This window comes from Alligator sinensis, unplaced genomic scaffold (assembly GCF_000455745.1).
Source record: "Alligator sinensis unplaced genomic scaffold, ASM45574v1 scaffold61_1, whole genome shotgun sequence".
NCBI classification, from domain to species: Eukaryota; Metazoa; Chordata; order Crocodylia; family Alligatoridae; genus Alligator; species Alligator sinensis.
In genome coordinates, this window is record NW_005841986.1 from 2803480 (window position 1) to 2830547 (window position 27068).

Consider the following 27068-nt stretch of genomic DNA (forward strand, 5'->3'; position numbering starts at 1 on the left):
AGTAGGCAACCCCAGCCCGGGTGCCAGAGCATGGCGTGCGAAGGCATTTTGCTTGGCACGTGCATCTCAGGGCAGACAGTGGGAAAGGGGCTGGGGCTGCGCGGCCACAACAGGAATTGGGTCCCTTGTGGCTCCCCCATCATCTGCCCCTGGCACACCAACATCTTACAAGTTGAGGCTGTGGATGTTTTTAGCACGCTGCCTACAAAAGTTGCTGACCCCTGGTTTATAGCATGACTATAAAATAACACCTTTTTAACGTTTCCTATTTAGTGTGTCCCCAGTTGTGAGTTCGTGTACGTGGTGCTCACGTTTGCAGGTCGGGTTTGCTATTTACAGGCTAATTAAAGAGCACACTATTTTTCTGATCTGTTAGGGTGCATTGACAGTGTTGGGTAACTGGCTCAGGGGCTCGATGAGGAATTCAGCATTTTAAAAGCACCCTGATGACTTAAGAGTTTAAGTTTAGTGGGAAAAAATAGTTGATTCAGAGTTGAAGTCTCAGTGAAAACCATTGGGAACTAAGCTCAGAAAAACCTGAAGGCCAGATACTCAATAAGATTTGGACACCTAAAAATTGGCACCTACCTGGATTTCCTGAGTGCCTAGACTTTTTAGGTGCTTTTAGTATGTGGCTCTTAGGTCAAGTGAGAAGATGCTTTCATCAGAGATTTCATTTCTGTTTGAAGTCAACTTGCTGTCTGAATAGTTGAGAACAGGGCTGTCCAACTTCTGGGTAGCTGAGGACCACACACACTGTGGGATTCAGTCCCAGGGGATGCGTGAGGCATGGGCTGCAGGCCGAGAGCCGCTTGCTGGGTGGGTGGCCTCCCTCCCGGGCTCTCCCTAGCAGCATGGACAGCCCAGCTTCCCTTCCTCCTCCTATTTGTGCAGAAAGTCCAGCTCCCGCCCACACTCCTATCCATGTGTGCTGCCCTCTTACCGCCTCCCCCCACTACCCGCGTGCAGCACAGGCAGCCCAGCTCCCCCGCTCCTCAAGCACAGCATCCCACTCCCCCCCTGTCCCCCAGGAGCCGGGGCAGGAGATAGAAGCCAGAGGAGGGTGGGGGAAGCCTGAAAAAGCCAGCTTCCAGGGAAGGACCAACAAGGGGAGGGGAAGGTAGCGACAGCCATGCCAGGAACCTGAGGGCTGCATGTAAATCCTTCCAGGGCCACATGTCGCCCTTAGGCTGCCAGTTGGACAGCCCTGGTTTAGAAGAAATTCTTTCACCAGCCTTGCTGTTAACATATTTTAAAGATTTTACTGTTTAAAAGAAATGTTTAAAGGGTCCTTTGCAAACCCCTAAAAGCAAAAAGGCAAGCGCCTTTGAAAAGCTGACATGTTCTATGTATCTTTCTTTTGATTTTTTGAGCAGCTCTAATGAGCACTCAGTGGGTGCATCGACACGTGCATTAGCATGCCTGAATAAGCTCCGGTGCAGTTTGCAGCACTTCTTATTGCTCCTGGGCATGCCGTTTGCATGTGTACCCAAGATTGCAGCATTTTGAGCTGAGGTCGAGCAGCCCTGGCTGGCAGGGGACCCAGGGGGTCAGCCTGTGCCAGCCTGGGAATGCTCCAGGCTAGCCAGCAGGCAGCCCCTGCACTGAAGCACCCTCATGCCCTAAGCAGCCCTGTCAGCATCTACACGTGCGTTGTGGCGGAGTAACTCCGCTTTAGGACAGTACTTGACTTGGGCAGTACTATCCTACAGTGGAGTTAATTAGTTTACTCCATCCTAATAGGACTTCACATGTAGACTGCGATGTTTTACTGCAGAGCTAATTAGACAGCTCCGTAGTAAACGTCTCGTGTAGACATGCCCAGCGTGCACATGCTTTTTACAGCGTGGCCTTATTTCCTGTTCAGCCTGGGACAAGGGGAATCTGGGGCCTCTTGTCCCAAAGGACCATGTGTTGGTTGTGCATGATTACTTTTCCCCCTGTACAGATAGTCTGGGAGGGAACAGGTTACCCTCTTTACCCTCCTTCTGGGCAAGGGCAAATTGTGGTCTCAACCAAGGTCTCAGTTCCTTCAGGGAGCTAATTCGTAGTTGAAGCTATTTTTCTGCTGCACATCAGCATACTTAAAGCAGACCAGGGAAAGGGCTGCACCCTGATCATCCCAGCTTTAAGTGTCGGCTTTATATGTATTATTTGGGAAAAAATTGAGATCAGACTCAAAAGCATCAGCAGGTTGCCAAGTCCAGAGCCCACGTTTCAGAAACACGGAGGTCATCCCTAGTTACAACTACTGCGAGCAGCGGCTAGACATCTTTCTTCTGCTCAGAGGTCTCAGAATCCCCTTGATGATAAACTTTTCCAGGAGAACGAATTAGGCTGCTGCCAGAGAGGGTGAGATTTTTGAAACGCCTTATCTTAATGCAAGGGTCAGGGAGGCTGGGACAATACAACGCAATCGCTCTTCTTGGCTGGTGCGTCGCTTTGCTTTCTCTAATGCCGCAGACTGCGGCGGCTTTTGTGGGGTTTGGGGAGGCAACAATGAAAGCAGCACGTTTCAGCTTGAGGATTTGTTTTCTTGCTCTGTGGAGTGGGTAGCAGGTGGAGACATGGGACATTGCACATTTCAGAGAGATGTGCCCTGTAGGTTTCATTGTCATTAAACACAGATCATGTTTTAGGGGAACTTCTGGAGGAGGAGTGGGAGACTAATAGCAACAGAGAGAGAGATAGAGAAATCAGTCATAAGACAAGACACCACTTTGGGCTCCTCCTAGCATTTTTGGGAGGGCACAGAGGAGCCTCTTCCATCAAATAGGGTGATATTCAGCTGATTGCAATGAAAAAGATGTCACCAGAAGCAGCTTTGTCAAGATCCTTCCCTGCTGGAAACAGCTCTTCCAGCTTTCCTCAGTCCCAGTGTTGCCAGGTCACCACTAAAATCAATCACCATGGCAAGAAGAGGTTGCCTCTTTCTCTCTCAGCTGTATAATATCTTCCCAAATAATTGCCTGGGCCCAAAGCCCAGGATATCCCATGCTTTTAGGTTCTCAGGCCAGAAGGGACTATTAAGATCATGATGTGTGTTGCACAAGTCATGGACTTTCAGTAGTTTCTGCAACAAGCCATAGCTTGTGAATGAGCTGTGGTTCAGGTCTGAGCTTCGAGAGGTCTGTCTGCACCTTAGCAGGTGCTGTGTAGACACCCCACCCATCTACTCTCACATACTGCACACCCACAAGTGCACGGGTGGACCCACTCGGGGGGTTGCCTCTAGTGACCACATCCAAGTATAGTGGGGACCAAGGTCTCGGGCATGGTCTTACATGGATCCCCATAGGAGCAGCCTATATGGAGAGAGGGAGCAGGAGCAGGTGGGCATGCCATGCTCAGAGCATCGGTGCCAGTGCTAAGAAGGCCGTGGATACCCTGCTTTATGTAATAGTAACAGTTTGGAGAGTGCTTCATGCAAGACCCGGTCATCCTGTCCTATTCAGCTGAGCACTGGAAGTCAGTAGGCCATTCACATGTGTTTGAAGACAAGCACTTTATTGAATTGGGGCTTCAGTACCTAAAAAAGGTGGCATGGGCAGATGGTTCGGTGGTTAATACCCTCAGCTAGGACTTAGGAGATTTGTATTCAGTTCCTTGCTCACTTTGTGTGTGGCCTTGGACAAGCCACACATGTTCCCCGTGTCTGGGTTCTCTGTTTATAAAATGGGGACAGTAACACTTCCCTGCTTCATGAGAGTGATGGGAAGAGAGGGGGAGGTGCTCAAATACTGTGGTCTGCAAAAGATGCGGAGAAAATGTAGAGTAGGGGTGGGCAATTATTTTGGGTGGAGGGCCGCTTACTGAGTTTTGGCAAGCCATCAAGGGCTGCATGACAGGGGCAGATAACTATTAATTTTCTAAAATTTTTAGGGGCCCCATGGGTGGGATAGACTGGCCTGGCAGGCCACATTTTGCCCACCCCTGCTGTAGAGGACCCAGAGATGAGCAACCGAGATGTTGCAGGGGTGGGAATGGCAGCGGTGTGAGGAACGGCCTGAGGAGCTCACCCTGGTGAGCTTGGAGAAAAGATGATAAAGGGAGAGCACTATAACAGTTTTGAAGTACAAGAAAGGCTGCTGTAAAGAAGACGGAGAAAAAAATGTCCTCCCTTGCCACAGAGGGCAGGGCATGGGGTAATGGGTTTAAACCACAGCAAAGCAGATTTAGACGAACTCTCATGGGGAAAACAACTTCTTAAGCGTAAGAGCTCAAGGATGGTGGACCAAGCCGCTCAGGACAGTGGTGGGATCTCAATCCCATGAGGTTTTTGGAAGAGGCTGGACAGACCCCATCAGAGTTGGTTTAGGTATGGTATATCTTGAATCTCTGTAGATGACAGAGGCCGTTCTTTCCAACCCCTGGGATACCATGTGAATTAGGACTATATACAGACCACAGGTAGATTTAAAAAGGAAAAAACATCCAGGCCATTAAAGAGATGCTTCTGTGAGTGATAAAGCCCTTTCTCGCCTAATCATTTCATTCCCTCAAACAGGGGCTTTTTCAAGGTGCCCTGCATTTTCTGGCCAGTCAGCTGAATGGCTGTATCTATCTATCATCTCCCTGTCCACCCTTCTCTGGAGGACCCGCCTGGATTTGCAGAGTGCGCACAACCACGAGCGCTTCTCCCGCGCAACTTCAGACGCAAACTCCCTCCGCCCTGCAGCAGCCTTTGCTTTGCTCGAGGACTCGGGTGTTTCCGCCATGCTCCACCAACAGCGGAGGCTGGCGGGTACTTCACGTGGGGTCCTTTCCTCCCTTCTTGGCCTGTCATATTCCAGTATTTGCCAGTCTCCTGCTATTTAAGAAGCCGCCTTCCAGTAATTTGGGTGAACTCGTCAAAGCTGGAGCCAGAAGCAGCAGGGAGAGGCCCCCTGAGGGAATTGGATTTAGCATGCACAGCATTTTCTGATGGATGCAAGGGGATTTGAAGCATGGAGAAGGTCAATCCCTGGAATGAGCCTGGTCTATAAAAGACACTGAAGTGTACACTAATTACAGAGGAGCTGGATGGAGAACATCAGCAGGGGGGTGCGGGAGGGGCTGGGGGGAGAGGAAAATAGGACACACACTCCTCTGGCTCTGAAAAGCAACATCTCCAAGCTCACTTATTGCCAATTCTTTTTTCTCCTTTTTAAGCAAGCAAGAAGGTAAGCAATCTGGAGTATAAAACAAAGCTCTCTTCTTACTCCTGCATCAGAGCAAACCTCTGGCCGCCGACAACTTTGTGCTCATCACTCACAGGCACCAAAGCCACCTGCCCAAGAGCCACAGAGCTCGACCTGGCCCCAGGAATGGGAGTTCATGGTCCTTGGACAACTCCCACTGGAGCAGCTCAGGGGACAGCGATGCACAAATGCACAAGCTCATTCGTTGCCGTGTTAATGTGGCCAAGAAATGAACTGCAGAGAGGAGACGCTGGGAATTTAATTTTTTTTGTTTGTTTTCCGCTGAAGAAAAGCCAGATGCTGGGGAGTTATTTGAGACCAACACCCAAGAGTTTGGCTGCAAACTTGCTCATAAGAGCAGGTTTTCTCTGGAGGTTTTCCCACCTTTCTGGCTTGCTCATAGGCAGAAAGAGAAACCAAAGCAGGCAGCCCATTTAGCTGTAGTTTCAGGCCAAGTCCTCCAAGGAGGCTGGGAGGTGCTGACAGGCATCTGAAAGAGGAATATCATGTGTGTTGGTGTGGGGGGAGTTACTTGAATGCATCTAAATGTTCTGGGTTTGGACCTAACACTAAGCAAAGATCTGCAGCTCCGTGTCTTGTTGTCTAGTGACTATTGGAAACAGCTCACTAACTAATATATTAGTTCCCATGGACCTGAGCTGTCCTCCCTGGAGTTGTGAGCTGTTCTCAATGGTCACTAGATTCTCTCTCTGTCTCTATCTCTATGTCTATCTCTGTCTCTGCCTCTGTCTCCATGTCTATCTCTATGTCTGTCTCTATGTCTGTCTCTATATAGCTGCACTGTGTGTATCTATCTATCTATACATCTCTCTCTCTCTCTCTCATATATATATATATATATATATATCCCTGATGAGCTCTACTTGCCTCACCAGAAACGGTAGCCAGCAATGAAGCAATTATTTAAAAAATGCGTCTCTATGATAAACCTACTAATCGCGAGCTACCAGATGGTGTCATTACGTAGTGATAGGGAAACATCACTTGAGTTTTTACAGCCAGTTCTAGCGTTAAGAAAACATAGTTTTGTAAATGTCAAATTGACTGTTAAGTAATCCCGCATTCAATTTTTTTTCCCCCCAGAATTAAAACAAGGCTGTACATGGTGTTAGAGGATGGAAGTTGTAATTCCAGTTTAGGAATGATGTATAATATAGCTGTATGTCCATCAAATGACTGGGGCTGTGGGCCACCTCTTGGCCAGTACAAGGGGGATTGATCTACGGATCTCCAGAGCTAAGGCTCAGGGGCTGAGGAGGGCTTCAAGCTTTTTCTATCCTCCATGGATTAGACGTAGAGGAAACCTGTCGTGCACACAAAAATGCATTACGTGGCCATTGATTTTAAGTGCAGTGTCCAGCCACTAGAAATCATGGTTAAATTTTGAGCTTGAGGCTGAAATTTCCCAGCATCCAAAATGGCAAAAAGTTTGGTCTTAGTTTGCATAATTGTTTAGGGTCCAGAGAAGGGGAAATATTTTTTTGACAGGACTTGGCATCTGTTGAGAGGTTTCCTTTCAAAGACGCATGAATGGATTAAACCTCACTGTAATATTCAAACTGATCTTTATTACCCTTTTCTCCATTTAAAGGGTGCATAAATGGAGATGCTAGACATGTCTGCACATGTAGTTATGCACGCCTTTGTTTAAGGCGCATTAAGGCAATTTAGGCTCACATCTACCGGTACATGTGTTAATGCGCATTAAATTTAGTCTGGCATAGCTAAATCGCATTAGTCCATGTGTAGCTGCATTAATGCTCATTAAGCATCTACATGTGGGCTAATGCGATTTAGCTATGCCAGCTTAAATTTGGTACTTGCTTTAAGCAGGTATCAAATTTAGGCAGGATTATCTTAAAATTGCAATTTTTAAGGCTTTTTAAGGGCACACATGTGTGGACATGTGCCCTTAATGCACCTTAAAAATGGTGATTTTGGGTTAATCCCACTTAAAAAGGCCACATGTAAACAAGCCTACTATCAGATGAAGGACCTCATTTTCAGAATGCATTAACACTGGTTTCAGTTGGCGTGGGGTGTTTAACCGTTCTCGGGTCCAAACTGACTTGCTTACAATTACAGTCACTCAGTGGCAAAGGTGGGTATCGAACATATGTGTAGAGCTGGAGAATTTTGTGGGGCCCAAAGACTTTTTTTGGGTTAAAAAAATGAAGATTCCAGTCCACAGGGACAACTCACGAATGTGTGTCAACTTGAACAAATTGCTTCTGTCAAAAAACCCCTTCAACAATTCTAAATTAATTGAAACATTCTGTTTCAACCGTTTCCAAAGTGAAATGCTTTGAACTCTCCATTCAAACTCACATTTCATTTGGAACTTTATCTCAATTTTATTTAAAAAAAAAGAATTGAACCTGAAACAGAAATGTGCTGCTCAATCCATTTATGTGCATGTTTGCTGATGCTGTATTCACGTGAACAGTGCTGTAGCAAGGAGGGGGCAAGTGGGGTGACCACCCCAGAAGCAAAGGGGTGCCAACAGATGCTGACCAGCCGGGGTGGGGTGTGGGACTGAGCTCTGAGTGGCTAGTTTTGGGTTGTGCGGGGACAGGGGAAGGGCGGGTCCCGCCACTGTGTGCATTCCTGGGCAAACAAGGTGGGGGCGAGGGTGAGATTCAGGCGGCTCCCTTGTTCTCTGCCCTACCCACTTCTTCCTCCTGCAGCCTTCCTGCACCCGCAGCTCCCCATAGTTTCTGCCCCTACCCCCACTCCTTAGTCTCTGCCTCACCCCCCCACCCCACCCCTTACTGTCAGATGCTGCTCACTGGCTCTGGCAGCAGCGATCAGGGCCTCTGAGGGCTTGTGGCAGAGTGTGCCTGCATAGCACAGGGCAGTGGGGATTGCACCCCCCTGCCACTGGGCACCCACTTGGCAGCTGCCCCATGGTGCGGGTGCAGCGCAGCTCAGCAGGGTGCTGTGAGCTGTCTGGGAGCTGGGGCTGCTGGGGCTGAGCAGTGCTGGGCTCCGGCTGACTGCATCAGTGCTGGGAGTGGGGGCTCGGCCCTGCTGCCACTTGCCAGGGATGCGGGCGCAGCAATGCTGGGAGCGAGGGCTATGCCCTGCTGCTGCTTGTCCCCTTTGCCTGGAGTGAGCCGTGCCCACATCCTGCCCCCCGCCACCCTGGCTGGGGAAGTGGCAGCCAGGCAGACCCCCCACTCCCAGCACTGCCACACCTGCATCCCGCACCCCACCCCCCGCCTCCTTCCCTCCCGTCTTCCCCAACCCCAACACACTTACCAGCTGGAGGCAGCTGTATCAGCTGCCTGTTTAGTCTATGGATGAATCTCCAAAGCAGCCAAATCTTTTCTGAAGTTTTTCCGAATCAATTTAGATGCTTCCAATCAATTCAGAACTTTTAATCGGTCTCCTGATTAGATTTTGATTCGGAGATTCGGTTCCTGAATCGGGCTGAATCTCCCTTGCATTGAATCAGCTACCAAAGCTTCTCCTGCTCTACTGCTGAGACTGCTCCATTGTGGAGTACAGCACAAGGAAGCTCAGCCCTTGCCTGGCTGTGCATCGGTGTTGGTGCTGCTGATTGACTAAGCGGGGGAAGAAGTGGGGTGAGGGGCAGAGGCTTTGGGGGGGTGCAGGCAGGAAGGCTGCGGGGGAAGAAGTAGGTGGAGCAGAAGGCAAGGCCACCTGGCCTCACCCCCACAGCCAGGACTTTCTGTGCTGTAGCAGTCGGGGCGGGATTCAAGGCAACCCTCCAGTACTTAGTTTCCATACTGGAACATTGTAACAAATGTATACATTTTCCATATATAGAATCTAACTATTTCTTATATTCAGGTTCACTTATATTCAAGTAAATACGGTATTAGCAATATAGCCACATCAATGTGGTTCTCTGGCAGGGATAATTAGAAGCAGGGCTAATGAGCTGGTGTGGAGTGCTATATAATATGACTAGGCTGGTTCTGAGATGCAAGCCAGCATCTCCACAGAGCGCTGCATTATGCCATGTAGATGACCATGGCTGATTTGGGTCTAGCACAGGTGTCCCTATGCTGTGCAGCATTGCATTATGTGGACGTCCACGTAGAGATGCTTTCTAAGAGTTCGTGGGATGTGCAGAAGTTGGGGACAAATCATCAGGTGATGTGAAGCATTGGAGCTCCAGTCAGGGATTTGCATCTTATTTACAGAGGGTCTAGACTGGCTGGGCATGTGGCTTCTGTGACGCTGAATAGCCAGCACTCTTAGGAGAGCAGGGAGATAACCCAGGAGAACTGGGAGCTTCATTGAAAAGGAAACAACATCGGTGCCTGTCTTTGCGAACCCATCTTGGGTTGTTGCAAAGCCTCCCCTTGTATGCTATCTTGCCGTTAAGGTTAGGTCGACGCTTCATTTCCCAGTTTGCAAGTACTTTCCAGGGCTTCCTACCCAGTTTATTCCAGATTCTTCAGGAACGTGGCCTCACCTGGGCTGCCTCTTTGGAAATAAAAAAAACTCCCCAACAACAACATTATTAGTTGGACAATAAAATGGTTTTCAATTTATATGGGAGTAAAAGAAACAAAGGCATTTGCTACTGTTTGGTGCATTTTTACCTTCTCAGCTGAATAATTGCTTCAGTTTATAAAAGGCATGTGGTATATGAATTAGTCCCTAACACTATCAATTTGAGCTCTGAATAGCAGCTGATGCATTGAAAAAAGGACTTGAGAGTTTTTGTTGCTTGAATGTGTACTTACGTGATGTTCTTTTTTTCTTAAATGCATTATGCCTCTCCCTTGGGTAAATATCACATTTTAAATCACAGTCAGAACTTTTTTTTTTTTACCAAGTCTCCTAGACCCGACGTTGTCAAGAGCATTGCAGCTTTCTCATTTTGTAAAGCTGCTTTATTAACCGCTACAAGATGTCTAGAGGAAATACATGTAAATAAGCCTTTCCTCCATGGTACCCATCAGATGTAATTAGGAAAAGAACCATGGGAACAGCCATATGCTGTCAGCCCTGTGGTCCATCTCATCCCATGTCTGTCTCTACGAGCTGCCAGAACTAGCTGCTTCACAGGAACATGCAAGAAAGGTGCAACTTTGGAAGTATTTCCCCAGAAGGGATGGTTCTTTCTGACCCTGTCCTTTAAAGGGTTTCTTTTGCCTTGGCGGGTGAGGTGTAATACACCCCTTGCTCTTTTATTAAATCCCTACTCATGTAACTTGGGATGTTCTTTTCTATATAAATAGCCGAGTTCTGAATTCTTGACATTACTACGGTATGGCAATGAACGCCCCAGGCTGACAGCATGTCGGGCTGGAGGTGAAATATTTCTTTCCGTTGGTTTTAAATGTGCTGCCTTCCGCTTCATGTCGCAAGTTCTGCTGTGGCTGAGGTCTGCGGCTACTGAAAGTCGTCCTCATTTGATGCCTTCTCAGGGCCTCGGTGCTCCTGGGGCCAGTTGCTGTTCCCTTTCACCCCGCTGGCAATCCCGGGTAGGACACGGACCATCGATCCCTACTGACGACCATCTGTCTGAGAACAGAGAGTCTGGGGAGAAGGCTCTGGGGATGACTTGCTGTAATGAATCTTCTTGGGAAAGGTCTCCAGGGGATTATTTTCACCTTATGCAGCTAGCCAAATTGCACATGTCCAACCCTAACTGGATGTATGAGAGGCCAGGGACCTGCACGAGGAGGCTCTGTCCTGCTATGGCTCAGGCAGCACAGAGCTCTTGCTGTTTGCAGATACTCCCTTGGGAAACGACTGCTGTAGGTGGGACTTTTCCTCTGCAGGGTCAGTGGGAGCAGGATGAGCATCCCCCTAGCCCATTCCTACGCCATCCCGGAGGTCCTGCTTGGGGCGGTAGATGAAAATTGGTATGGGGACAGCCTCAGAGAGAAGGTCCTGCTGGCCTCCTGTCTGGTGGGCTTTAAAACCCTTTTTCCCTACTTCCCCCACACGCTGAATTCCCAGGCTTCGCACCTTGTACCCCAAAATGGGCTCCTTGCTGGAGAGAAGGGGAACAACGCTAATGCAGTGCTTTCGCGCTGAGCACAAAACGAGTTGCTCGGTGTAGACTCTCTGCTTGCTGTTCACTGTCTTATTCGTATCTGTAGAAGGGAAGCCAAGGGCTGAACTCATCTCTAAACCTGGAAGTGGCTGCCCTGGCTGGCACTGAGCCTACACTCCAGCTGTGCTGCATCTGTTCTGCAGATCCAGAGCTCGGCTCCTTCCCCACGTTCTGACGGTTAGAGATGCATGGGCAACGTGGCTTCAATGCCTACCTGCATTGCATGCAATGGGAACCTCCATTTCTTCTCCAGGAGCTTCCTTCTGCTTGCATGTGTTGCAGGCTATCACGAGTCAAAGGAGCAGACTCTATGACATGAGAGTTAGTCCTGCTGTTCATAGGCTCGTGGCTAAAGCCTGAACCACCCTCTGATGCTGGGCAGACCCTTGCAGCCCTTCTTCATTTGCCTTCACTCTGTTTCTCCCCAATGCACGCACACCTGAGCACAAATTAATTTCCAGCCTGGCAGTTGCAGTCCCAGGGTAATTCTCTGGGTTATTTTGTAGTAGGAAGCACTGAGAGCCAGCCCTCCATAATTAATACATTCAATAATGCATCTTACTTAGGCAGATGGGGAACATCCATAGCTTGACAGAGCAAACCAAAGGCCAGCCGGCTGGCGTGTGTGTCGCTACTGGTTTTGTACCCTCTGCTGGCTGGCTTGATCCAGGCTGCTTCTCTTTCTGCATGCATTTAGCTTTGCTTTGAACCTTACTCTGCACCATGCTCCCGTAATTGCTCTGTTTTTCTTCTAAGTGTTTTAAGCATGTGTTAATATCTTGCTGGATGCCTTCATTAAGTGCGTCTGTGCGCAAGCAAAGAGGCACATTAGCTTCCCTCGAGAGCATGCATACCAACCAGGGGGCCTGACGCTGCCTAGAAACACGCAGGCCACGGGGCATCCTGGATTTCAGGATCAAAGCAGGGGCTATGGTCCTGCTGCTTTTTTTTTAAATATGTTTGTGGAGTGGGTTTCACCACCCAGATTTAGGCAAATGCAAGAGTGAAACGATGCTCTTGAGTTAGACTCCCAGATAAGTTGGCTGATGTTTCCACCGTGGCAAGGACCTCACGACCCCCAACCACCTTTGGCTGGAGCTGCCAGAAGCCATTTGGAAAATGGATGCAGCCTGATTAGGGGCCTATCCAGGGGATTTTCCTTAATACACACAGCCTAGCTTCGTTCCCAGTGAATTGATGCTAAAACTCCCACTCATTTCAGTGGTAGCAGAGCTTGGCTACTTCTGCGCACTTGTGAAAATCAGCCCGAAATTTCCGCTCCTATTTATTTTTTTCCACCTGATGAAGGGTGTCTGTGCCTGAAAGCTTGCAATTAAAGACTTTTTTAAAACATTTTTTTTAATCTAGTTAGTCTAATAAAAGATATTGCCTCTACCATGAGTCCTCCAGCTCCTATTTTTGGACTTCTCGAACCAATTATTAAAGGAACTGGGCAAACACCTTCATTTCACCCCTTCCCTATTCCTGATTTGCGGCTCAGACATTTCATTCAGATTTGTAAGCACATCCCCTTGCCTGTGTTCTGGAAAGCTTTTTTGCTGAAATTCGGGGCTGAAATTTTGCTCTGGTGTGGTGACGATGCAAGGAGTCAGGCAAAGATCCCACGTCTACTTCCCAAGGCTATTTCAGGCTGAAATCAGGAGCCAGAGCTCTTCAAAATGGGGTTGTTGTTTTTTTTTGTCGAGGACAATCAGATAGATTCTGATTCTTATTTTTTGACCACCCGAACCTTGGAAAGTTTGCCCGTCACCTAGTGAAACGGTGCTTTTATGCAATGGGCTGAGCCGAACCCATGCTGCGCGTGGTAAGCACAGTCTCTTATCATGGCAAAGCAGACAAGATGTTTCCACACTCATTTAAACGCGAGCCATTTGCGTCGCTCAATAGCATCCATTAAAGATAAGGAGATCCCTCTTTATGCCTTCTGCCTGTTGCAAATTAACAACCCCTTTTAAAATGATGATTCATCAGGAGCTCTATGAGGCAGAATTCATTCTCGGCAAGAGAAGAAATTGAAACTTCATCCGTTCGTTCCCTGGTATTCCCCCGAGCCTCCTCTGCAGAGTGAGCTTAGTTTAATCCTGCCATCCTTAAGTGAGAACTTAACGCAAGCAAGAAGCACCTTATTGCTTAAACGGCAGATTCCTTTCGGTAATGCAGGTGAGACGAATTTCCTTCAGTCGTTCTTGCAGATTTGGACCAAGGTTGGGAAGTCGGCGACTCGCATTGCTGTGCCTTATGTAGACTAACTGGACTAACAAATGCAGGTCATCATAGCAATGTCATTACGCCGCAGAAGCAGGCATATGGGTGGGATCTAATAAACCGCGGGGAGAAAGACACAGTCAGACGTGTGCCACAAGTATCTCGGACCGTGTTCAGAGATTAATTGGAAGGGGTGTAACCGGGACTCAGACATCATGCACGTTCTGTGCCAGGTAAAGATGATGTGGGCATAGACTTTAAAGGGGCCTCTGGAAATTGTATTTTCCTCACTGATGAAAATGTCATCTTTTTATATTCTTTTTTAAAAAAGCAACCCCACTCGAAACTTTTATCTGAAAACTGCAGAAAAAAAAATCAGTCGTCTTAAAGGCTCCTTGGTTTTTAGTTTTCTAATGTTTTTCTTTGTGGAAAGGAGGTCTTTTTTTCTCGAGTTTATTTAATTCGGTTGAAAACCCAATTCTAGGCTGAAGGACACTTCCGTGGAAAAGTGAGAATCCAGGATTCACCAATGTGCCCTTTTTTAAATCTAGTTTACTCACTTGAGCTTCATCCTTGCTTTTTTAAAAAACACTGTGCTTTGACTCTACTCTTTGGACTTTGCTTAGAAACAGCCTCCAGCTGCTTTTCCTTTGCTCTCCATCCTGATGAGTCTCTTTAGTGCTGGTAAAAAGAGTCAGATTAAAAACTATAGGAGGATCTTTTCTCTCCGCACACCCTAGGCAGCTAAAGCTTCTGCCCCCCCTGCTCTGTCCTGGTCCTTCAGCCCTTCTTTCTTCAGGACGATGACCTCTAGTGACAGGAAACTTTTTTGCCAACTTTTTCTTAAGCACCGTAACTTTTAAACTGTCCATAACAGAGGCCAGTTGGAGCTGCATGGGATTCAGGATGAGGAAACTGTCTCATATCAAAAATAACCCATGCCTACACCCCAAGCCAGGTTTAAAGCTATCCCAAGCCTGTATAAGGGCTGAGAAAACTTGATATTAACTGTTATTTCAAAGCAATTTTTTTTTTTTTCATTTTTGCTGCCTGCCTTCCCGGTGCTGTTTTGATCTGGAAGAAACTCGACGAAACGGGCCATTCTCTAACTTGGGGACAGAGGCCTATTTTGGATCAAACTTGCTGCCCTGTAGATTGTAACTTCAGGGGTTAGGATCAGTGTTAACTTAGCACCCAGATCACCAGCTTACACGCTGTAGTGTGAGCTGCTGGGGTGGGAAGGATGCCTTATTAGCTGTGGCACTGACTGGGTCTCAAGCAAGATGTGGGTCACGTTCCCAACACAGGCCAGACTCCATGCGTGGCCTTGGGCAAATCATTTAATCTGCCTTCAGTTCCACCAGTGTATAATAAAATGGGGATAATATATCACATGGTGCATACGTGTCCAGATACTACGGTGACGGAGGCTACACAAGTTTCTAGAGGGACCAGACAGTCGTTCATTCGATTTCCGAAGCCTCCCCAACCCTGCGTGCCAGTCGTTCCTCTGCTTGCACCCCCCCGGCTGTACTGCAGTGCCTCCCTGCTTTCATACAGAGGTTGGGGAGGCATGGAGCTTGCTCACAGACCTAAAAATGCTGCCTTTGAAATGAGTTAGGTGCTGGGGAAATAGCAGGTGACATCTCTCTGCTGTTGGTCCGGGCCGTTTGCCTTCGAGGAATACCAGCCGTGGAGATCGAGGAGCGTGTTGAGAACTCAGAGCCTTGTACTTGGTGATTGGGCTTCATCAGCATCCCTCGCAGGAAGAGTCCCAGCGTAACCATTCATATTTCCACCCCATCTCTATTTCCAGTGGTTTAGGGTTTTGCGTTTCCTGCTTGGATTGATTGCCCCCTGTTTTTTTGCCTCCTGGAGGCTCTGATGGCTCATTTAACATCTAATATTTTCTCTGGCTCATCACTGTCACACAGACTTACTTTTTCTTGGAAGAGACCCGCGACTGTGAAACTCTTCTCAACTGCCAGAGTCCTTTGCATTTCCTGCTTCTTTGTATTTCCTCTTACGGCTGTCGGAATAAATGAGCATCTCACACCTAACTTGGAACAAGCTGCCAGATCCCACCCAACCGAACGGGCTTTTGCGGGGAGGGAAGCAAGGAGATGCGCTGATGCATTTGCTCTTCCCAGTTTATCTTGAAGTAGTTCTTCGTTCTCCCCCTATCCCTATCTCTCTCTCTCAGTTGCTAGTTAAAAGTCAAAGAACGAAACGACCTATTTGCTCTCCTCTGGATGGTGTCAGAAGCCCAGAGAAGCAGCCCTCGGAGGGGGGAAGAGATGAGTCATAAATCTGGTTTTGCTTTACCTCACCCTGAAGTGCATAAATTGAAGTGCAAATTAATTTCCAGAATGTTAGATGTTGTCCCAGGGTGATTCTTTGTGATATTCGGCAACGGGGGAAGTGGGAAGTCATCTTTCCTTAATTAATACAATGTACAATGCTTCACCCATAGGCATACAGGGCTCATCAGCATGTCCTATACATCCTGTCTGTGCCAAGTGCCGTGCTGGCATCCCCTCTTTGGACAATTTAAGCTTTATTTTTATGCCTTTTCTGCTGCACTCATTTATTAAACAATGCTCCCACTCTGAAGCTTTTCAGAGGCCCCATTGCTTTGCCTTGGACTCTGTTAATAGCCGGATCACTGAGCCTTAGCCTATCAGGCATGTCATGTTTGCAATCAGAAAATGTTCATACAAATGAGAGAATTAAACACACAGGGAAACGAGCGGGTTTTTTTTTAATTCTGTAGTGCACCATTTTGCATAGAGCAGCTCATATTCGAGACACTTTGTGCCAAACAGGAACTCAGTTGGATTTGATGAATCTTCTGAATATTCCTCTGCATGAAATGGAGCTAGAGGCTTAGTGAGGTCCTTGAATAAAGTGCCGGAGCGGAAGAAATAACGGTTATATACTTAGAGCACAGAGCATGTGCTGTGCTAGTCTAAATTGTTCTGAAACAAGGGTTGTTTATGGCCCTCGAATATCCAGGGCAGTAATGCCATAGTGATTCCCTTTCCAAAGGCCTTTCACATGAGGCCTCATAACAGTAGCTAACTGAGCCTCATCACAATGCAGTAGGTATTACACTCATTGTAATGCAGAACTGGCCAAGTACAGAAGCTGCCTAATTTACTCAATATGTCAGTCCTCCGGGCGTTGGACCAAAAAAAAAAATTCCAAAGCTAGGGCTCTGTGGTTGGCTGAAAAGTAGGGCTGGTTGACTTGTTTAATTTTTTTTTAATGAAAAATTTTGCCCCCCCCCCGCCCCTTGGTTTCTGTTGCATTTTTTACGTTTTTGCTTAAAAACAAAGTTTTAGTTGCTTTTTTTTGTTTCATTTTAGTTTTCAGCACGAAAAATGTGCTTGGCATAGGAGGTTTGGGGGTATTCTCTCTATTTCTCTCTTTTTCTCTCTCCACAAAAGGGAGGCTGGATGGAGAGAAAAAGGACAAGAAAAAGGAAGGGGAAAACATCGTACTAAAAGTGATATGTGCTTATTTTTCAAAAATTGCATCAATAGAATGTGGGGTTTTTTTGTTGCGTCAAAAATAATGAAAATCTAGAAGACAACAATACATTAAAAAAAAATAATTCTCCATTCTTTCAGGAAAAAAATATGGTTGAAAGAATTTGCAACAAAAATATTTCAACTACTGCAAAGTCTGGTGAGCTCTCACCACAACCAGATCCTTTCTCAGCAGCCTGGACAAGGTCTTCTTGTAGGCTTTGCTTTCTGAACCAGCCACCATATGATGTAAAGTGCCCCGATAGACAGTGGATGTATCTACACATGCATTTACTGCACAGTAACTTACTGCGCAGTAAGTTACTGGGCAGTAAGCGGTTTTTAGACTGGAGTCTACACGTATTGGCATTACAGTGCAGTAACGCTGTGTGTGGACTGACTTGGAAGTAAAGTTACTCCCAAATCAGTCCACATGCACAGTGTTACTGTGCCTTGGTGTCTACATGTGCCTTACTGCGCAGTAACTAAGTGCAGTAACTGATGCATCATGGAGGTTGCAAATTTACGCCCAAGTTGGTGTATGTCGCCATAGTTACTGTGCAGTACAGGCGGACATGTGTAGACGTGCACCCATAATGTGCAGTAACTTTCAGTTACTGTGCAGTAACCGTGCACATGTAGACGCTCTCAGTATCCATGAACTACAAGATGACATCAGAATATTTCAAGGCAACAGTGTCTGCAGGTTTCAGCAGCCACTCCTCCTCGCCAGCCCCTCCGGATCCTGGTGCTTCCAAGAGCTGACAGAAAAAGGCTTCTCACTCTAGTGCAGTGGTTCCCAACATTTTTTATACTGTGGACCAGCAAATTGTGACACGGCAAGCTGCGGATTGGCATACTGTGGACCAGAAGTGACCGGCATACTGTGGACTGGCAGCTAACCCTAAGGAGTTGCCCCTAACAGCTGGAAAAAAGTGAACGTAGTTTTCATCTTTAAGAAAGGAAAAAGGGATGACCCTGCCAACTATAGACAAGTCAGTCTGACTTCAGTCCTGGGGAAGATATTGGAAAAAATTGTCAAGGAGGCCATCAGCCACAAGCTTGCATCCAGTGGGGTACTGAGAAGCAACCAGCATGGCTTTGCAGAGGGAAGGTCATGCCTAACTAACCGGGTGTCCTTTTATGACCAGGTAACTAACCACCCGGACATGGGACAGGAGGTGGGTGGTATCTACCTAGATTTCAGCAAGGCCTTTGATACTGTTTCCCATGACATCCTCTCAGCGAAGCTGGAGAGTACTGGCCTAGACCAGGCTACAGTGAGGTGGGTTGGGAACTGGCTCAGCGGCTGATCCCAACGAGTCACAATGGATGGCATGACCTCATCCTGGAAGGCCGTCTCCAGTGGTGTACCCCAGAGGTCAGTGCTCAGGCCTGTGCTCTTTAACATCTTTATTAATGACCTGGAGGAGGGAGCGAAAAGTGCAGTGATTAAGTTTGTGGATGATACCAAGCTGTGGGGACAAGCAGGTACATCAGAGGACAGGCCAAGGATTCAGGAAGACCATGGCAGGCTGGTCCTATAGGCTGAACAAAACCATATGAGATTCAACAGGGACAAATACTGGGAGCTTCATCTGAGTAAGAAGAACCCTTACCATATCTATACAATGGGTGGTGGTCCACTGGCTGGCACTGCATCTGAAAGGGACCTAGGGGTGTCAGTTGACCAGAGGATGAATATAAGGCATCAGTGTGACAAAGTTGCCAACAGAGCAAATATAACTCTGGCGTGCATCAGCAGATGTGGCACCAATAGATCCAGAGAGGTGCTCTTCCCCCTCTATTCAGCATTGGTGAGGCCACAGCTGGAGTACTGTGTCCAACTCTGGGCACCACACTTCAAGAAGGATGTGGACAAGCTTGAAAGGGTCCAGAGAAGGGCCACCTGCATGATCAAGGGCCTGAGGGACAGGCCCTATGTGGAGAGACTTTGGGACGTGGGTTTGTTCCGCCTGAGCATAAGAAGGCTGAGGGGTGACTTGATAGCCACCTACAAATATGTCAAGGGAGAACACCAGGATCTAGGAGAACAACTTTTCAGAAAAGCCCCCTCCCTACCCCCAGGAAGACCTGGATCAATGAACAAAAGCTAGTTGAGGAAAAGTTTCGGCTGGACATAAGGAAAATCTTCTTTTCTGTACGGTTCACTAGACTCTGAAACACACTTCCATCAGAGGTGATGCAGTCATCATCTCTGGTGGTCTTAAAGAGGAAGCTGGACAAATACCTTGTTCAGCTCATTTGAGCCCAATTACCACCTGCCTCTGGCAGGGGACCGGACTTGATGATCTTGCACATCCCTTCCGGTCTTTCTTTCTATGATTCTGTGATTCTAACCCTTCCTGGCTTGGTACCGGGCTGTGGCCTGGTGGTTGGGAACCTCTGCCGTAGTGGAAGTCACCAATCACATTGGCTTTTAAGTGACCCCCACCAACCTCTGCTTATCATCTGGGACTGGCTAGCTGAATAAGAGTGAGAAGTTTGCTTATTTAATGCAGATACATATGCAGCATGATTCCAGATCTACCCTAGCAGAAGAGCTGCCCGCTCAGAGTGTGCAGTGTTTACAAAGGAGATATGCCCGCTGCCTGGGTGAATCTAGTTCTCAGTTAATATTACTTTTGTGAGGTCACTGGATGGAACATCTAAACCTCTTGCTGAAGCCACAGATTTGGGATTGAGAGTCTCATGGGGTGCATCTGCATGTTCATTCATGCACTGTGGTTACTGCACATTAAACTTAGTACTTGTAATAACAGGTACTAACTGAATGGGCGAGTATACACAGGATGCTTATTGCGCATTAGCCGAATAACACTGCGCAGTAGCGTGTCATGGCAAAAACCATGCTAATAGCCTACTGCGCAGTGTTATTAGGCTAATGCGCAGTAAGCATCACTAAATAACCAGGCACCGGTGCTACTGAGCAGTAACTTTCAGTACCGCACATTTAGTTAGTACTTTGTTAAGGAAGTAGTAAATTAATTGCGCAGGATCTAAGGTGCATTAATAAACATTTAGATGCACCCAATGTGCAGTAACTGGTGCTACCGTGCAGTAGCATCAGCGCACGTTTTTTTTCGTGGCGTTAATGTGTAGTAGACTAATTCTACTGCACATTAGTGCATTATCACAACATTTGCAGTGGCACACTAATGCGCATTAGTCTATTGTGCATTTAGCATCTCGTGTAGACACACCCATATTCTACCAACCAAAGTTTCCCTGGCACCTTTTACTAAGCAGATATGTGTTGCCTCTATGCAGAAGTAAAGAAATTAGCTGAGTGCAGACACTTGGCAGCTTTCTGCCTCATTGTATCGATTAACCCTCTTTGCAATTGCTCCTACCCATAATTATAGAATCACAGAAAATTAGAGCTGGGAAAGACCTAAAAATCCACTCCCTGCAGACCAACGCAAGATAGATCCTTGTAGCATCCTCACTTCTGCTTTTGTTCAACCCTAAGGTTAAGCGTGCTAAGCCCCCAATCCGTGGGGCAGTCCCCCATCCGTGGAAAGACTGTACCACAGTCTAACACTGTTAGGCGAGGTCTCTGGGTATTCAGTCTTCAAGAGAAAAAGTTCATGTTCTGTATGACGGATCCTGTTGTAGCGCAAGTGTGCATTTAGTGGGTCTGGTTTGCCATGGCCTTGTAGCATCTGAAAGCATGGTATCTGTTATAAGATATGGCAAAACATACTATGGCTATGGATGCCAGAGGTGTTCTTGCTTGGGACTCTGTGTTTACATGGTCTTATCTGGATTTCCTTGACCCTGTCCCCAGGTTGTAGCTTCTAGTGATGGAGAACCCCCTTGTCACTACGGGCTCCGAGAGGCATGCTTTGCTTTGCTCACATGCCTCTTGTTGGGTGGCCTAATCCGTGACCTCCAACTGGCTCCGCTCCTACTAGGGACTTCACCCTCAACAGAAGATATGCAGCCAAAAGTGAATATGAGAGCATGTCCTGGTTCAGAGTGGTTAAATGTAAAGCGTCAGCAAGGGTGACCAGCGTGAAGTGGCTCTGGAAGCTGTGCTGTCTCTGACCCACATTTCTTGCTGTGCATTTTAAAAATAGTTTATGTCCACTGCATCTGTTTGATCCATGCTACTGGGTGCCAGTAGTTTCAAGTAACATTCCAGTGATCAGAGCTTCCATTGTATTCCCCCGGGGGACTCCTTGCATGTATGAATGGGCCTAATTCAGCTCCTAATGGCCTGTTCTCTAGCAAGCCCACATGTCTCTACGGGGGAAACCAACATCTTACCAGCTTCTAGTCCAGCCATTCAGTCCTGTATAACAGCATACTAGCAAGGCTGAGAAACTGAGGTATATGCCCAGAAAGATTACAGAAAAATATCACATTCTGTCACAATGACCAACTCACAATGGTGCCATGGTACAACCGTTGTGCACAGGCATGAATAGCAACGCAAGGTTTTGAGTGTTAGAGAAAGAGGCCTGGGGCATGTTGGGAATGGCCATGTGATTCAGGCAACTGGGCTGAATTATATTGTGTATAGCTTAATATAGCAAGACAGGTTTGGATTAGCATGCTGAGCTCCCATGCCCACATCTGGCTGCGTCCACATGCCTGCTTGCTATCCTGGTTGGATTAGACACACATGCCGCATGTCTTATACCATCAGGATATATACCTCAGTGTTTGTTTACCTCTAGGGGAAGATATAATGAAAATTTCAGCAGACTAATTAGCAACATCCACTAATTTAGTTGCGATTGCCTACGGCAGCGGGTTGTGTATTTTTTCCCCCTCCCTTTGCATATTATTGACTATAAAATTTGCCTTGTTCTTTTCCATTTTCTTCCCATCTTAGTCTAGAGCAAAACAACCTTCTTAAGTAGTCTGCATCCATTTCCTCTGTCTCTTTACGTGAGCAGTGATGATCTCCTTCACTCTGACATCTCAGCCTGCAACAGCCGAATTTCTGAGCCTGCATATTCTTGAAGTCTCATTGCCTTTTATATGCTTTAGTGCTTCCTGGGTAGGACTGCACGCAGCAGTCACAGTAGTTCATAAACCAGGCAGACAGCTGGCAAAAAAAGTCTTAGGACTTGTCTATGCTATGAAGCTGCAGCTGCCAGAGCTTTGCTAGTAGAGCTATGGTGGTAGACACCCGCTCATCTCTCCCCTGGATATATAGTGGGGTTTTTTCGTTATCTGGAAAACAGAATTGCTCTCAGTCAAAACTTTGCAGTGAAGACCAAGCCTTCAGTTGGTGGGTTGCTGAGGCTGGTTGCTTGGTCCCTGTTCTAGGATGATTTGGATGTTTGGCCTTGCAACACAGGCTTGATGCACGGTGTTGATGCAGATGCAAATCATTTGTCGCAGATGCCCATTGGATTTCACTGAGGTGCATTAGACTGACATTTCCAAGGACAGCTGGAGACCGAGCAGACTCCCAGAGACTGTTCCCAAAAAACCCTGCTCAGCAAAAGTAGTGCAGTTTGTGCCCGTCTCCGACCTTCTCATGAATTCAGGCGTGGGGAGGGGAGTCATTACACCACCTCTCTCTCCCCCCATTTATCTGCCTGGCTCACTTTTGAGCTGCCCCTTCCTTCCCTGCCATGCCTCACTTAGGGAAACGTTTTCTGCTCTAACATTTTTTTTGGCAACCGTTCTCCTCCTTGGCAGTTGCCACTGGTTCCCACTGCTGCTGATAGCTGCTGATTCCCTCCGCCACCAATTGCTGCTGCCCTTCTGACTTCGCGTGCTGGATAAAACGTCTTTGTGGGCCCTATTCTGCCTGCGGGTCTTAGGTTGTTAAAATGTGTATTTTAAGCAAACATGTACCCAGTGAATATGCCACATTAGTCAGAATGGGAAATACATGGAACATACACACTTACATACACGTACGTACGTGCGTACATACATACATACATACATGTATACCCGCTGCTGTGGTTCAGTGCTATAATCCTTGTCTACCATGTGGGAGACCTGGGTTTAAGTCCCAGATGTGCATATAACTACAGTCATCAAGGCACCAAGTATCTAGCCTCGGTCTGGCCTTTGAATTTCTGTGTTGATGGTCTAAAGGCCTGGAGGAACACGATCATATTAATAATATGACAACAAATAAAGGACAAGGAGCAATATTCCCATATTATTCTTCTGCTAGATTAGTGCCGTATTTCAAATTAAAATGGTCACAAGGCAATATTGCACAGCCCTAAGATTGCGAGAGCCCACAGTGCATCTCTAGGAGGGTGCTAGAGAGTGAAGAGGAAGACAGTGGTCTAAAGGGAGGTCTGGGCAGCCTGCCTTGACATATGTTCAAATTCCTCATGACATCTTATGCATACACCATGATCCAGAAGCATCAACTTGTTGCTTACTACATCCGTGTATATATGCATATGTATGTGTATGTAGCATATATATATGTATATACATATAGATGTGTGTGTCTGTATGTAGAAATCCATTTTTAAATATTATAGTTTGTAGAGTATATCGCATGTTTAATTTTAAAAGCATATCTCTATCAATTTTAAATGATACCATTTCCCCCAGTTGGGTCTGAGTTGCACGGTGGAGTCACTAGGTACAGTTTCTTTAAAATCTTCCTGGGTGCAGAAAGTATGGAGCTCAGATGCTCATCTTTGCTGTCCCTTCCCCTCTCTCCCTCCCCACAACCTGCTGTTCCTTCAACTCAGGGTTGAAACGTTAGCAAAATAGCCGAGTCAATGTGCATCCAAGCACACTGCTTTTGCCTGCGGATACAGATAGGGATGTGGCTCCTGGTACTATCAGTCCTTCAACCTTTGAAAACACTTAATTCAATCCGGAGTAGAAATTGCAAGGGAAGAAAGGCTCTGGAAAGCCAAACACTATCAAGGTACAAAGAAAAGAAGAAGAACAAAGCAACTGTAGTGTCCTTTCTAATGGGATTTGGAGTCAGTTTGAGTTATTAATTGGCTAATAGTCCTGAGCCAGTTGCAACGGTAGCTCAAGGCTCCCACTTTGGAAGACTGCATCAGCAGGAGCCAGGGGACGTGTCAGCAAAAAAGTGACCTTTATACCGTCACTTCTGGCTGCACCTTCTTCTCTCAGCTCTTTCTCTTATGAGCTGAGATAAATGAACAGAGCAGGGAGGTAGGAGGGGGTCTAGCTGTTGTGTAAGGTCCCCCTCGGGATTACAGGGCATTGTACGCACTTTAGGTTTCTGCCTGCTGCCTCAATGCTCATAGGTGCAGGAGGCGTAAAGCAGCATGGCACTTAGAAGGGTGAGGTATGGTATTATATGCCCTAGTCAAGCTTATGCTTTTGAGTTTCATTAAATCTTTCCTCCTCTTTGTATGCACCTGAAAGGCCGAGTGCTGTCAGCTGAAGAGCACTGAGACCCCTGCCCTGTGCTTTGTGTCTGGTCCGGTAGAGCCATGGAGGTAGGAGGCAGCGGCGCTGGTTGTGTACCTGCAAGGTTGCATAGAGCCATTTAGCAAGATGACAGTTCATGGGGCAGGGAGCTCTGCCTGGCTCCTGTGCAATCTGTTAGAGAGAAAAGAAGGGAAGAGTAAGAGAAGAAGTTGGGAACAAGCAGGTGCCTGTGGTGCTACGCTGCTGCCCATGCTAGACCTGGCAAGAATGCTCCTGACCGGAAAGGCCAGGCAGATGGGAGGCGGACCCCGTTTTTGTGCTGGTTTGTCAAAAAAAAATAAAATGAAAAATAAATATTTTAATGGATTCTAATGAATCTGGATGGCATTAGAACTGCTCAATGATGTGTGTCCAAGGCACTATAGTACTCTCACAGTGGCGAGTCCCAGTGGTAGCAGTGCCAATATTTTTGGAGCCGGAGGATCTGTCTCTGAGGTGGTCTGCAGCCCTGGTGGCAAAGCTCAATCTCAAGGAACCATGGGGATTTGTTACTTATTCGTTATATCCTTAGATGGAAGGAATGAGAACTCATAGTAGAGCTGATATCTTTTATTAGACCAGCTAGATTTTTGCCAAAAAAAAAATTCGTGTTTTTGGAAAATTTGTAAAAATCCTAGTTGGTTTAATAAAAGATGTCACCTGTACCACAAGTTCTGATTCCTTTTGCCTCTAGACCAGGGACAGGCAATTATTTTGGGCGGAGGGCCGCTTACTGAGTTTTGGGAAGCTGTTGAGGGCTGCATGACAGGCAGCCAGGGGCAGATAAATATTAATTTTCTAAATTTTGTAGTGGTCCCACGGGCCAGATAGAATGGCCTGGCGGGCTGCATCCAGCCTGCGGGCTGCATTTTGCCCACCCCTGGTCTAGACCAATGTAGCTACAAGCTGGGATACCCAACATCCTTCGACCGAAGTTTTTGTGAACAAAATGTGTGAAGACCATTTAGTTGTGAGACTAGAACTCATGTGTTGCTAACATGGGCAAGCTGTTCCAGCTGTTGGGAAGATATATAAGGAAAGTAATGAAAAGGCAGTGACTGAGGATCTTCATAGACTTCAGCTGGGATCAAGCGTTTTAAGGCAAGAAGAGGGCTTGCGTTGAGGAGAATAAGAATGAGACACGTCTTGCTTTTCAGTCTCTTCTACTCTCCTCAAGACACTCTGTGGGCTCTCACGATCTTAGGGTTGTGTGATATTGCCTTGTGAGCATTTTAGTTTGAAATATAACACTAATCTAACAGCAGAATAGTATAGGGATGTTGCCCCTCATCCTTTTTTGTCATCTTATTATTAATAAGGTCATCAGGCATATTAAAACTAATGAAGGGAACAGGGCAGAAAATTCACGGGAAATTGAATTGTTTTAAAAGACTCACTTTTTCCTATGCTTGAGTGATACTCATTATTAGTCAGGTATCCAGGTTGTAGCCGTATAGGTCTAAAGGAAAATGCAATCAGGACTCATAGTAGAGATGATATCTTTTATTAGACGAATAAGGTTTTTCGCCAAAAAAAAGTCTTTAATTGCAATCTTTTGGGCACAAAAACCCTTCATCATGCATTGGAGAAAAGACTGTAAATTCCTTAATCATTATTAGTGAAGTTTCCCATCCACTTCACTTAGGTATCTTCAGATGATTAATGCAAATCATATTTTTTTGGAAAGTATTAGATGTTATTATGTATGCCCGATTTATTTTTTGAAACTAGTACAATTCTGGCAAACCTACAATATTATTATTCATATGTTTTTGGTACAGGGATTGTTGTCACAAGGAGAGCTGACCTGTTAAGAGGGTGAGGGCTCTGGTGCACCTAGTATATCTCCCCAAATGATAGGCATGAATTCAGGGAGTCCTATGATGACAGCACGTGATTGAGAACCAGGCCGGTTGGGAGTTATAAAGGACAGCTTGAGATTGATGGGAGGGTTGTGTGTGGCTTCTGGGCAGAAGGTCAGGAAAACGTGGCCTCCTGGGTGAAGGAGTTAGTGAAGAAGGAGGGAAGGAGCCTTGCAGGAGAAGGAGCAGGTGAGGATTCCCTGCATCTCCCAGGCAGAAGGTGTGGGAGAGACACCTGAAAATTGAAGGAACCTGTTGGTTAGAAGGGGAAGTGTGTTACTTGGGGTTTTGAAAAATGTCACATGAGCTATCAGTTGGTTGGAAAGGGCCCTGCATTTTTGCCACTCACTCCTTGGGTGTACTTTTAATTGAAATGTCCAAAAAATATTGACGAGTCACATATAAATGTATGTTTGCCCTTCTGCTCAATGATTGGGCTACTGTGCCGAACCACATGATTGGATAAGGCTAGTCTAATAACCATTTGGATCCAAGAAACATTTGGATGTTTATCTTGCTGGGATCCTATGACCCAACTGCAGCTCCCAACCCTGCTCTCCCCAAGACAAAACGTAGGGTGTTTGTTGTGGGAGACTCTCGACTGAGGGGGACTGAGGGGCCAATCTGCCGCTCCGACCCCTTAGCCCGGGAAGTCTGCTGCTTCCCAGGGGCCCGCATCCGGGACATTGCGGAGAGGATCCCAGAGCTCCTCAAACCCACAGACCACTATCCCATGCTCCTAATTCAGGTGGGCACCAATGACACGGCTCGGAGCGCTCCCAGCCAGGTCATGAGG

General features: G+C 46.9%; 1 protein-coding gene across 1 annotated transcript in view; it reads left to right on the forward strand.

Annotated features, from left to right (window-relative positions):
* The window catches only part of SORCS3 (sortilin related VPS10 domain containing receptor 3), a 355271-nt gene that overhangs the window by 209934 nt on the left and 118269 nt on the right, over positions 1-27068 (forward strand). The gene's annotated exons all lie outside the window — the stretch shown is intronic.